At 40.3% G+C, this 12,679-nt stretch overlaps 1 protein-coding gene and 2 pseudogenes across 3 annotated transcripts in view; 2 read left to right on the top strand and 1 right to left on the bottom strand.

Annotated features, from left to right (window-relative positions):
• POLA1 (DNA polymerase alpha 1, catalytic subunit) overlaps window positions 1-12,679 on the bottom strand; it is a 275,388-nt gene that overhangs the window by 8,106 nt on the left and 254,603 nt on the right. The gene's annotated exons all lie outside the window — the stretch shown is intronic.
• LOC118608526 lies at window positions 9,782-9,900 on the top strand (annotated as a pseudogene).
• LOC118608079 lies at window positions 11,874-11,991 on the top strand (annotated as a pseudogene).

Here is a 12,679-nt window from a genome sequence, read left to right as displayed (position 1 = left end):
AAGAAAATGCATATGCATTAAAGTAGTCAGTGTAGACTGGGAGTTCTTGACTCATTTCTGGCCTCTTATCTCTGAATATTAAGTCCCTGTTTAGTCCCCTTTACTATTTAATGAATTGAATAGGTTGAAGGATTAGTGTACCCAGGTAGTTTCTGGGATCGAGTTAATGCTCAACAAATGCTAGTCAGTGACAATGGTGGCAATGTATAGGTGGCAAAAGCTATGGTCTAGTGTAAATGGTCATTTTCCACAGGTGGGAGAAGAAAAAGCCATCGGGGTAAAGTAAATATAAGGAAACGCTCGAGGAAATAGCTTCCACACTCCCTGTCTGGGCCAAAGGCAATATCACCAGTTAATCTCTTGTTGTCTCAAGGCAAAAAGAACTTAAACCTTGTCTGGCTCGCTCTTTAATGCAGTGGGTATCTTTCTCACCAGCCCCTTGTTCCTACAGCCCACCCGACTGGGTCAGGACACTTTGGATCCATATAAACAGTTGGAAGTATGGTTGGGCCACAGGTGGACAGGAAGGTAACAGGTGTGCTATGGTCAGGGTCTGTGGTCACTGCCACTTTCTGGATAGAGGACAGAAAAGAAGCTGTGCCTTCCTAGATCCTGATACTAAAACAAGCCTCCTCTAACACCCTTTTTCCCTTCTGCATGCTGGGCGTAGAGACATGGCTACAACAGTTCCAAGGGCGCTCAGCCTTTCCCGAGCTCCGTATTTGTTCATGAGCAGTACACATTCCCTTCCAACTTGTATGTCATGCATCCGTAGATGTCATACCCCAAGATGGTGAGAACTACATTTTTTGCGGAGGGAAAAAAGTGAATATTTTTGATTAATCCAAACCAAATAGGTATGCTGGCGACATAATCATGTAATAAATGACTATATATTTCTCCCAGGTTGTTGGACTGAGGCCTCAGTTCCTTAACCATGTGGGCTCACCCGTACGACAGCTTACAACATGGCGGCTGGTTTCTCTCACAGTGAGTGAGCAAGAGAGCCAGACTGCATGCTCAAGACAGAAGTTACAATCTTTTCTAACCTAATCTCAGAGCTGACATCCCACATCTTTGTCACCTGGTTCAGCTTGCACTCAAAGGAAGAGGGCTGCTGCACACGAGTGAATGCTATTGGGTGACATCTTAGAAACTGCCTGCGAGGGAGGGCCACTGGCCTGGATAAATCGTTGGAATACAGGAAAACACAAATACTTGTCATTTCCCAACTTGCTGGGAAATGTATTACAAAAAGCTCACTGACTCAGGGTGGAACACCTAAGAGATGGAGTAAAATCTAAGGCCTTAAGAAATGTGAGGGAAAGCAGAAAGAGTCAAAGGCAGACTTTTAAATGACTGCTTAGCATCAAACTCATTATCCAAGGAAAATGTGCAAAGGCAAATTCTGTACCAGATACATCTTTGGGGGGCTGCTCTGGATTTAATGTTGATGGAAACTGGATATGGTTTTGAGTTACTGACTCATCAAATAAAATTTAAATATTAAAGTAATCCAGGCATCTAAGGAACTAATCATGGTGTCCAAAATACCATTGTTTTCAAGATATTAGGATTAGCAACTTTTACTTTCTTAAATTCTATGAACTGATATGCTGCACTCTCTCTGGGATGAGTCCTTCCATTAAGTAAATGTGATTTTGTCTCTTGAAAACCTAAAGATTGTGGTTTATTCCATTCCAGGATATATCAGTGACACTTTTTAAGTAGGATTCTCCACTGGTTTCATCAGAATTGACTATATATCTTGAAACATTAACTTGATGGTTTGGATGATCACCAAGATGACCGCCGTCCCTCTTTGTCAACTCATCTTCCCCACCAAAGACTCCAGGGTTGTCCAGGGGAGGTAATGAGTAGCCACACTCCACCCTACTTAGCTATCTTTATCCTAGTATCCTTTCTCTACCACAACTAACATCACGGCTTAAAGGAAACTAAGTGTCCTAAGGAACGAACGCTTTCCTAGAGAAAACTGGAGGCTCTTGTGAGACTTAGGCCAGGTGTACCAACAGGTACCAGACCATGCCCTGTTAGGAACCAGGCCTCACAGCAGGAAGTGAGTGGTGGATCAGCGAGTGAAGCTTCATCTGTATTTGCAGCCGCTCCCCAGCGCTAGCATCACCGCCTCAGCTCCGCCTCAGATCATCAGGCGTTAGATTTTCATAAGAGCACCGGTCCCTGGTGCCAAAAAGGTTGGGGACCGTTGACTTAGGCCACTGATAAATACAAGCTGAATGGAATTTAAATTCTCCCTATAGAAATGAGCAAGACTTTGGGAAGGCTGACCTAAAAACTACTGAAGAAGGTTTTCTCTTGAAAGAGATGGTCCTTCTAGACTTCTTCCTTACAAGGATGGCCAAAGGCTGACCATCCTGGCTGACTCTCAAATGGGGGGCTATTTACTAGAAGCAAATAACCAAATATTTAGCATTTTGTGTTTTATTTTTTTCATTATTACATGGCAGCAGTTAGCAAACTCTGGCCTGAAAGCCAAATCTAGGCTGCCATTTGTTTCTGTCAGTAAAGTTTTATTGGAACATGAACATGCCCATTTGTTGCTGTATTGTGTATGGCTGCACGGCGAAGCTCAGTAGCTGAGGTGGAGACTGGTTCTCAAAGCTGAAAATATTTACTATCTGACCGTTTACAGAAAATGTTTGTCAACTCCTGATACAGAGAGAGTTAAAAACAGACACAGCCTATTATTTCAACCTAACAACAACCTGGTAAGTTAAACAGAAGAGACACTATGCCCACAAGGAAATGGAGCAGGAGGCTTTTTGCGAGGCCATACATCTAAGTTTGTGCTCTTTCCTCTGAACTCTCTGTGTAGAGGGGCACAAAGAGAAATCCTTATTTTTCTACTCGCCCCCCCCCCACCAGCCTGAACGATTTAGCTTTAAAAATGCACAAGCTCGCCTCAGCACTCTTCTATAAGATTTTCCATCTTTGATCAAGGCAAATGAAAGTCTTTAGAATTTCAGCCGATGTTGATGCAGGATGCTAGAACGAACATGTTCATTTTTTTCCCCCCCGTGTAAAATGTTGATGCTAGGGCATAGATGGCAAAACTTATATATGTTTAAATATGCTCTAATAAAAATCTGAAACCTTATTTCGTGGAATGAGCACATCAGGGAATGTTCTATTTCGCATTCCAGATTCTTCTCAAATAAATGTATAACCTTTGTGGTAAAACTTAAGGAAATTGTTTTTGTCTGCTGCTTTAAAAAATGGCCTCTATCAAGGCATTCTTTTGAGAGAATCTGTTAGTAGCTAGAGAAACTCACCACCTCCATTTCTGTATGTTTAATATGCACATTTTTAGCTGCCAAGAAAGAACCCCCACACTGCCTTGCATTTTTACTATCATAATCCACAATGTATACTTTTTAACGCTGAGTCCAAAGCTAATTACAAAATGGGTCTTATTGATTTGCAAATTGTTGCTATCCATTTAAAGCTATGTCACATTTACGACTCAATGATTAAAAGGGAAAGCGGTGTGTTTCTTACACGGTACAATTCTTGATTAAGTCACTTAATTCTCTGAAGCCTCTGACCTTGTTAAGCAGCCTCTGGGCCCTCATTTCCCTCACTTTGCAGATGAAAGCAGGGAGTTCAGGGGGAAGCAGGTAGTAGAGGACACGAAAGAATGACAATGCCTAAGCCACAATTCCACAGGAAAGGCAAGTGGTGCCGAGGGAAATCTAACTGCTGCCGTGCGGGGCAGTTTCCTTCCCATATTAAGACAGGACCATTCACCCTGGAGAGTCTGTGATGGATTCTTCTAGATGGCATTAGCAAATGGGCTGGTGATGAATGCTGACTACATCATCATCAGAGCCTCTTCTTACATGCTTCAGTAAAACTTAAAATGCTTTTAAACTAGAAACCGGAAGAAAATATGGATGTGAAACGTGGTTGACTATAAGCCCAGGAAACCAATATAATACCTGGGCAAGAACTCTGGAATAGCACAAGGCTGAGAACTTACAGACTCTTAGTAAATACTGACCAGTAGGGCACTAACCTATCCTCATTTCTACCACCAACTGACCATACCCCTCATTGGCAAATAACTTATGTTTGGGCTTCTCTCAACAAATTGATATCTGTCCACTCAACAAACATTTACTGAGTACCCACTGCATGTCAAGTACAATTTGGAATGAAGTAGAGGTAAAGAAGGGATCAAAAAATAAATTAGTATGGCTGCTATACTTCAGGAGCACAGTCTGGCATTCTAGATGGATAAAAACAAAACATAAAAAAGTAAATACACTATAATTCCATGAACCTACAGGAGAAGCATGAATTATTAACTCCGTCAACAAATATTTACTGAGTGCCTACTATGTGCCAGACACTGTTGTAAGCCCCGGGGATACGGGACAAAAATGCCTGCCTTTTTAAGACTTAGAATCTGACGATATAATAAGATATGATTAACATAAAGCGAAAAATCCATTAGAGATAAACACTCTTTAGAAGAAAGGCAGTCCATAAAACTAAGTTGCTTTTATTATTACTACAGTACATCTAATAGATCACAACTTAATTATTTTGAGCACAGATTGTAGGTTATTTATGTACTTTTTAAAGTCTAAATAAATTGAGGAAATGGAGCAAGCCTGAAGTATAGTGTTACTGCCGCCCTCAAAATAGCCCATCTATTGGCCTTGAATTTAAAAATGTGGCTCACTCCAAAATACATCACATACAACATATACAGCTGTCATCTGTCCTATAGTCATAGTAGGAGTCCCTTTCATTCACAAGCAAAGCCAGTGGCGGGGGAGGGGGGGAGGGATGGGACTCAAGATGGAGAGGATAAATTCCATTTGCGCTATTAAAAAAAAGTAGAACGGTGAACCCAGTGGTTGAAAAGTGAAGATAAAAAGAAGAAAACAGTAATCTTGCTATAGAAACCAGAGAATTATGTTCTTGCTCTCCCCTAATTTTTTTTTTTGCTTTCACACTGTACAAACTCTAGCACCCTGAACAACTCACTCTCCTGCTATTTCTAGCACTTTAAAGAAACTTTTCAACATTTCTGTTTGACACATTTTTTCAACAGGGAGGTGAAGACAATAAGTAAACAGGTAGTGAAAGGCTATTTAGAGAGCTGGTCAGTCACAGTAATAATAAAGGGGGAAAAAACCCCACCAGAACAGAACATCTATCCTATGTGCGGCAGCCAGAGACGGCACATGACCTCTGACAAACAGTTTTCAGAGTAATTTTAATGCTACTCTGGATTTAACTTGACTAACTGGTAGCAATTGAGCACATCTTTTTTTTTTCTTCTTCTTCTTTTTTTTTTCCTGTGGCAGCAGTTATCTAAAATGCTACAATAACAGCATCAAAAGTAGAATGGTGGAAGATTGGTTTTCCATTGTGCTGCTGAACTGGCATAATGCCCACTTTAAAAGCAATTCGCTGCTCATCACTGAAATCTGGCAGACACGACACTAAATGCCTTGAGGGAAAAAAAAGGACTTGAGAAGGGGGAACCCACTCCAACCACCATGCAAAAGGGGAAAAAAAGAGCGCCACAGATGATGAATCTGGGTAAGAAGAGAAAATTGCCAAATAAAAAGTTTAGCATAGCATGCAGACTCCCAACAGGCTGTACTTAATTTGCTAGAAGATTTTGTCTACGGGTCTGCATTAGTAATAGCAGAACAAAACAAAAGCAAAATATATATTTATGTCTGTCTATTGTTCTGATGAAGCAAAAACCTAGTGAGTTCCGTCAATCATTTGTCAAACATGTCTTCCCCGTTTTATTTACCACCAAATGTAATGAGTAAATATGTGATAATAAAACTCTTCTTTTTACATGGACATATACAATTTTTCCTCCTGTTAAATACAGGTAATGATTTAGGAAGCTTTCAAAATGTCTTTTTACTGTCAATAAAACTAATTCTATTCCCATTTTCCTGTGGAAAAAAAAAGGCTTTACAAATGAAAATTCAAATTAAAATTCTGATTATAGTGTAGTGTGACAACACCTGTATTTATAATTTTACTGTCAGCTAGCTTGTAGTGTTTAACAATAGCTCAAACTAGAAAAGTAATTGGAATTTGTCTGTAACATGCCAGATGACGGCATTAGGAGCTTTGCTAACATTACAGCAAATTTGGTTTGATGGCAAAATAACCTCACCAAGATTTCTACAAATCCAACATTTTCAGGGCTGGAGGAGAGCAGGTCTCTCAGGTATGGGCCCCTTTCCTGAATCTGGGGAATCAGAAGTTTGCATCTGATGAGTAAGACTGCTGTGAGCCTGGCCCGTCACCTCCCCTGCGGCCGTGCAAACGGTGTAGACGTCGTGTAGTTTCTAGAGTTAGTTACTCCAGAAAAACAAAGATCAGATGAATAAATCACAACAACAGTGAAACCCTGTTGTTTCTAAAAACAGACCAATGACATCATTTAGCTAAGAACTTGACAGAAGCGGGTGGGATGGGGGGATCCATCAGTTGACAATGGGAAGCCTATTTGGGGTCTAAAAAGCACCCAGATGGAGCAGGGCAGAACCTCGGTAACTGACAAGGAAGAGCAAGCATGCTTTCCATTTCTCAAAAGCTGCACAGCCAGGAGTGCTAGAGATGTTTATTGTATTCGTTCATTTTCAATAACCACAGATAAATAATATAGGTACCCACACAGATGCCTAAGATTTGTTATTTATCAAAAGATTAAGAGAAAACTTACACATCCCACTTATACTTTTACTGAAGCAAGATGGAGAAATAATTATTTAAAGCAGTGTTCTGCTGTCAACTTGAATCTTTCAAAATTCATAAACACATGCTAATCTCCACACACAACTTGCCTTACTCTAGTCTACAAGTGAAAAGCCCATCTTTTTCATTATCTTAAAGATGAAAAAAAAGAAGCCACATACAAAAGAAAAACAGAATGACAGTGATGTTTTAGTTTACACTAGATATGGCAACACACACAAACTGTCAAAACTATGGAATGAAAAAAGCTGTTATCAAGCAACTGTCAAGAGAGTCCTCTGAGATTTGGAAATCTTGTGTTTATTGTAACTACTGCACATTACACAAAGAAAGAAACATCCCTCTCTTTGCTCTTGCTGCTAAATATCATGCAAGAGAACACAGGCTTCTCCCTCAGTATTTAGATTAATTTTTTTTCCCCGTGGGTAATTCTGTGCTTGACAGAGCTGCTCCCCTCCTAGCTTTTCCACCACATGGCCAAAGTTCAGAGAGAAACTCGAGGTTACATCAAACATTATTTCATTTCGAAAACCATCACCGCCTCATCTCATGTTAACTGGTTGTCTATTCGTAAGGGTGGAATCTGTTAACATCAAAATGCATAGTCTCCACCTGAGTGATTTTCCTGACTTCGAGGAGTTCTACGAAGAGAAGCATATAGTTGAAAAGGCATAGACACTTACCATAAAATGATTTTAATTCATGACTCTCTCTTTCTATCTCCCTATTAATGCACAGAGAAACCGAAATCCCTAAAGGAAAATTACCATCTTATAAGGGGGAGATATGGGAGAATACAGGATCCAAATCTCTTCCATGGTGCATGGATATTAGTGATTTTCAGGTCACCCTAACCCCCCAGGCCCCATCCCAAACTCAAGGGGCAAAATTTCCCTTGTAATCTAACCTGAATCAGTACATTTTATTATTCATGCCAAGACGGCCTTTTCATCTAAACACAGAGGCAGCATCACTCCCTGATTCTGAATTCCTGCTCTGAGGCCTCATCACTAAGAGTATTAGCTGCCCCCTGAGTAATATAAGTGAAAGCATTCTTCAGGTGTTTCCACTTTTATTTTTCATCTTTCCTTTAGATGCAGAATACTCGCCTTGTGACATTCCTTAGGGTGGAGACAAACCGGACAGTAGAACCCTTATTATAAGTGTAATTGCCTGGATTCACACGAACTGTGGGTCAAACCAAATCACAAAATACATTACCGTAAAAAAAATGTTAGCAACGCATGGGCTGACGTACAGAATAATAGTCATAACTCTTAATCAAAGAGATCCCACTGAATTTACTTTTGTACATCTTGCTGGCATCCTTCCCTGTGTAGAGAGCTAATGAGAACATGGGGCCATCACTGATGGATGTGTTGGCCATTTCGGTGAAAAGAAGAAGTCAATGCGTCTTAAATGGATCATGGCTCTAAACAGATTATAATGGTCACTCAATGCTTAGAACATACTTATTTTAGGCTTCAGTGACCTGGTCTGACTCAGTCAGCAACAGAATAGGTCATATTTTAACCTGAGGTAATTTAATAATGGTTTAACAGTGATGTCAGTTTTATAAAAATGAAGACAGCCTAGTAAAGAAAATCTAAATTCTTCTAAAGCTCTTATGTAATCTTTTATGATTTTAAAGTATCCCTCAATTATTAATAAAGGGAAAAGAGGAATATTGACATGTTTCATCACTTGGATTCTCTCATACTATTAGGGTAAGTGGCCAATTTACATTCTTTTTATGCAAGGAAAATCAAGTTTTATGCTACTATCTTAATACCAACCAGTTCTCTGCTAATGAAATTTTATTTGAGGTAAACAGTCTTAAAAAATTTTTCCCCTTAGTCTAATGACATTTTGGCAAGTTTTATGCAGAAAGAAAGAGCTATATTTTGGGTGGTGAAGTCTGACAACTGGTGCATTAAGGAAGTTTGTGGACAACCGTAACAAAGTTGGGGACAGCACTTTTAGTTATTCACACAGTTTACAAACCATTAGCATCGTGCACATAGTAGTTAAGTCTAAAATGTGCCCTAGAGCTATACTGTCTGGGCTTGCATCCTGACTCTGCCATTGACTTACTCTGTTACCTTGAACATGTTTCTTAACCTTTCTGTACCTCCATTTCCTCAACTGTATGTAGGAATAACAACAGCACCTTATTTCATAAGGTTGTTGTGGGAACTAAATAGGTTAAAACATGGAAAGCACTTACAACAGTGTACGGCACTTAGTGATCAATACATGTTAACTACTATTATTATTTCTATTTGCATACTTCGTATTGGTTTATAGTTTGAATTGCGGGGCTCATGTAGAATCTAACCAAAAAGGAAAATAGAAGGCACAAAGAACTATCTCCTATCACATTTGACCTGGGTGGAGTATGAACTAACGTGTGAATAAGGACCCCTGCAAATCTTCTGTATTCAGTAATTTCAGGACTATGGATTTCGTGAACATTCAAATGATAGTACAGATTTGAGTGAACATTTCTTTCTTAATTGTAATAAAGAACAAAGAAGGAAGCTTTGCTTACAAATAAATACATATTTTTTTGAAATCCTAGAACATAAATGCACATAAAATTAAAATGCACAAAAAAGAGACTACAGTGAAAACTTTCAAATTTCGGTTAAAGATGGTACACTAAATACATATACGTAGCTTTGTAAATTCCTATATCTCCACCAAAATTACAGTAAAGGATTTTTTTAAAAAGGCATAATAAACTCCCAGGAAGAGGGAAACAGAAGTACAGGTGCCAAAGGCAAAAGCTACAAAGCAGAAGGACGGGAGGTCATTTCCTTAACAGATCTTAGATAGCTGGATTCTAAGCTGGCAGTGGGGAGAGCTGCAAGGGGACATGGTTTATCTCATAGAATTCCCAAGGGCTCACAAATCGGTGCCCCAAGGTGTTTCTGGAAGAACAGGTGAAGGGCGTCCTTAGAAGACTAGTTGAAATATGTTTCAGAAACGAACCCCAGTCTATGGCCATGCCACCCTGAACACGCCCGATCCCATCTGATCTTGGAAGCTAAGCAGGGTCGGGCCTGTTTAGTACCTGGATGGGAGACCACCTAGGAAGACCAGGTGTTGCAGGTGTACAAACAAACAAACAAACAAACGAACGATAAAAAGAAACAGACCCCAGACTGCCACCAAACTCTGGCAGAAGGCTTGTTCTCTGGTGAGGGTCCTTGAAATGAGGGGGGATACCAGGTACGCTGGGCCCATACTGGACACTGAGACCAGGAGTTCCCTTTCTCTTTGGACGCTGGCAGCCATGCTAATCCCCACCCCTCATCCCAGGGAGGAGACTGGAAAAGTCTCCTCTGGGAAATCTGACAAGCCCGACGAGAAAAGACCTCAAGTTACTGACAGATTACATTCACGAAACAAGAACACTTGGGCAAAAAGTTCTTAGAAATTAAAAGTATAATAGTAGAAAGAAAAAACTTAATTGGGAATGATGAGGAGGTAATCAAAGAAGAAATTCAAGAAAATTTCCCAGAACTAGAGGGCTTGACTTTCCAGATGAAAAGGCCCCATCAAGCGTCCAGCACCATGAATGAAAACTGCACCCCCCGCAAACACACCATCATGAATGCGTCCATAATTGGGTGCAAAGGAGATCCTACAAGTTTCTAAAAAGGAACAAGCAATTTAAGAAGGTCACATATAGAAAGGATTAGGAATCAGAAAGGCTTTCAAAAAAGGCAGTAGAACAATGTTTCCAAAATTATAAAGGAAATTGAGTTCCAACCTCGAATTCTATATCTAACTATCAATTAGGTACGAGAATGGATTAAGGACATTTTAAGATAAGCAAAGTCTCAAAAACTTCACCTGCCATGGACTGTTTCTCAGGAAACTACTGGAAGAGGTATTCTACCTCTCCCTAAAAGAGAAACAGTAAACAAAGATACAAAATCTAGGACACCAGGACTCTGAAGTAAGTGATATGTAAAGGTAGTGCCCGGATAGAGGTAAGGGGTGATCCCCAGGAGAACAGCTGTGCATCAGGCCCTGAGAGCCATCAGCCCGAATACCAGATATGTTTGAATTGGACTAAGTGCAGGTTTAGATAACCAGGGGAAGGGCTGGTATGTATAAATACTGACTGCTGACCTGCCAGAATCGTGATATATCTGCCTTATGAGCTCAGGGGGAGGGGCGGGAAAGGTGCATGTGTGTGTGGTGAGGGTGGGAGAGGGGTGCCAGATCCTCACCGTCCACTGTAGGAAATGACCGGATAATGCACTCTCTTTGCCTGTTGTTTCGAGATAAGGAGGTAAATATCAGCAACAGCAGCAGAATGAGTTACAAGCGGTTGCTTTTGAGGTCTGGGGAATGGGAACATGATGGGAAAACGGACTGCTTTTTGTAACCAGCCATACTGAACTTTAGGTACTTGGAATATTTGGGAAGCTTCATTAACTTGTAATGAGAGGCAGGAAAACCCTGACTATCTCAAACTCATAGGGTAGCTGCGTTTGTTGAGAAGGCTGGAGCTGATGGCGTGAATTCTGGGAACTTTTAAAGAAAACCTTTCTAAAATAACATTACAGGATGCTGAACTCATTCTTGAAAACTGCAGAGCGTTCATTATGAACACCGTTAGTAGTGAGGACCTGAAACTGCGGCTGTGCACACAGAGGTGGGCAGGGTACCGGCTGACGACAGTGGGACTGGAACTTGTTTTCGTGGAACACTTCACAATTTCACCTTTTCTGGCTGTAATTTTCTAGCGCAGTGCTTCTTAAGGATTTTTGTAGCAATTTTTATTTATTTTTCTTTTCAAAAACCTAAACAAAGACCCTAAGATTTACTAATATTTACTATTTGGGTGGACACTGTCCGTGCCTTGCTTGGTCTGGGTTTCACATTCTGCATGTGCGGCCATAATTTCAAAGTGTCCTTGTCTCTTACTCTTTCTGACCCTGTTCCTTTGGCAAGGGTTTGACAGAGGGGCCCTAACCGGCTGGTCCACTTTCTCCACAGTGGGACATAATGAAATTTCCATTTGCACAGTTAAGTAGCTTTAACTAAATTAAACTAGTTTAAACTAACCTCTCATCTATGGCCATGCCACCCTGAACAAGCCTGATCCCATCTGATCTCGGAACTAAGCAGGGTCGGGTCTGGTTAGTACTTGGATGGGAGACCACCTAGGAAGACCAGGTGCTGTAGGCATAAAAATTAAAAAAAAAAAAAAAAAGGGCTTGTAAGCTGACAAGGTCCTTACAATCTGTGAGGTCAACCAAGGGTTGCCTCACCTGAAACAAAAATAAAAATAAAAATAACCTCTCAAAATGGTCTTTTAAAAGATTCTTGGACAAAAGCTTAGATAGAATATACAAATATTTAAAAATAGTTTCTCACCCTTATCCACTTAAGAATTGATCTTTTATATATATGTTCCACAGGATATATTACACAAGAGTACATCAGTGCTTTTGAAAATGACCTATATATCTTCAATTAAATATGTAAGTATCAGAGATTTTAGTAAAAAAAAAAAAAAAAAAAAAGAAAAAGAAAACACGTTAGAGCACAAAATCAAAAAAGTTCAGAGAATATGTTCCTGGTGTAGAATCGCAAGGCATTCTGGTTCACCTTCTCTCCGCAGGGGTGAATTCTGTCACCAGTCTTCCTTGGTGCATGGAGGCGGGGGGGGGGGGGACTGTCTGTTTTCTCATCTCTGACCAGACTATTCTAGCCTTCCCTTCGGCATCGTCCACACGCTCTGCTACAAGCGGAAGAGAAAGCATTCCGCCACCTCGGCAGAACTGAAAACCCTTCTTCTATTCAGGGTCCCTCTCTGCCATTTGATTATGGATTCTTAGAGAAAGAGGACACTATTTTAGTTATCACGTAGAAC

This window comes from Rousettus aegyptiacus, unplaced genomic scaffold (assembly GCF_014176215.1).
Source record: "Rousettus aegyptiacus isolate mRouAeg1 unplaced genomic scaffold, mRouAeg1.p scaffold_m13_p_9, whole genome shotgun sequence".
Taxonomy (NCBI): domain Eukaryota; kingdom Metazoa; phylum Chordata; class Mammalia; order Chiroptera; family Pteropodidae; genus Rousettus; species Rousettus aegyptiacus.
The sequence above is the reverse complement of the archived record's forward strand: the minus strand, read 5'-3'. Positions and strand labels throughout refer to the sequence as shown.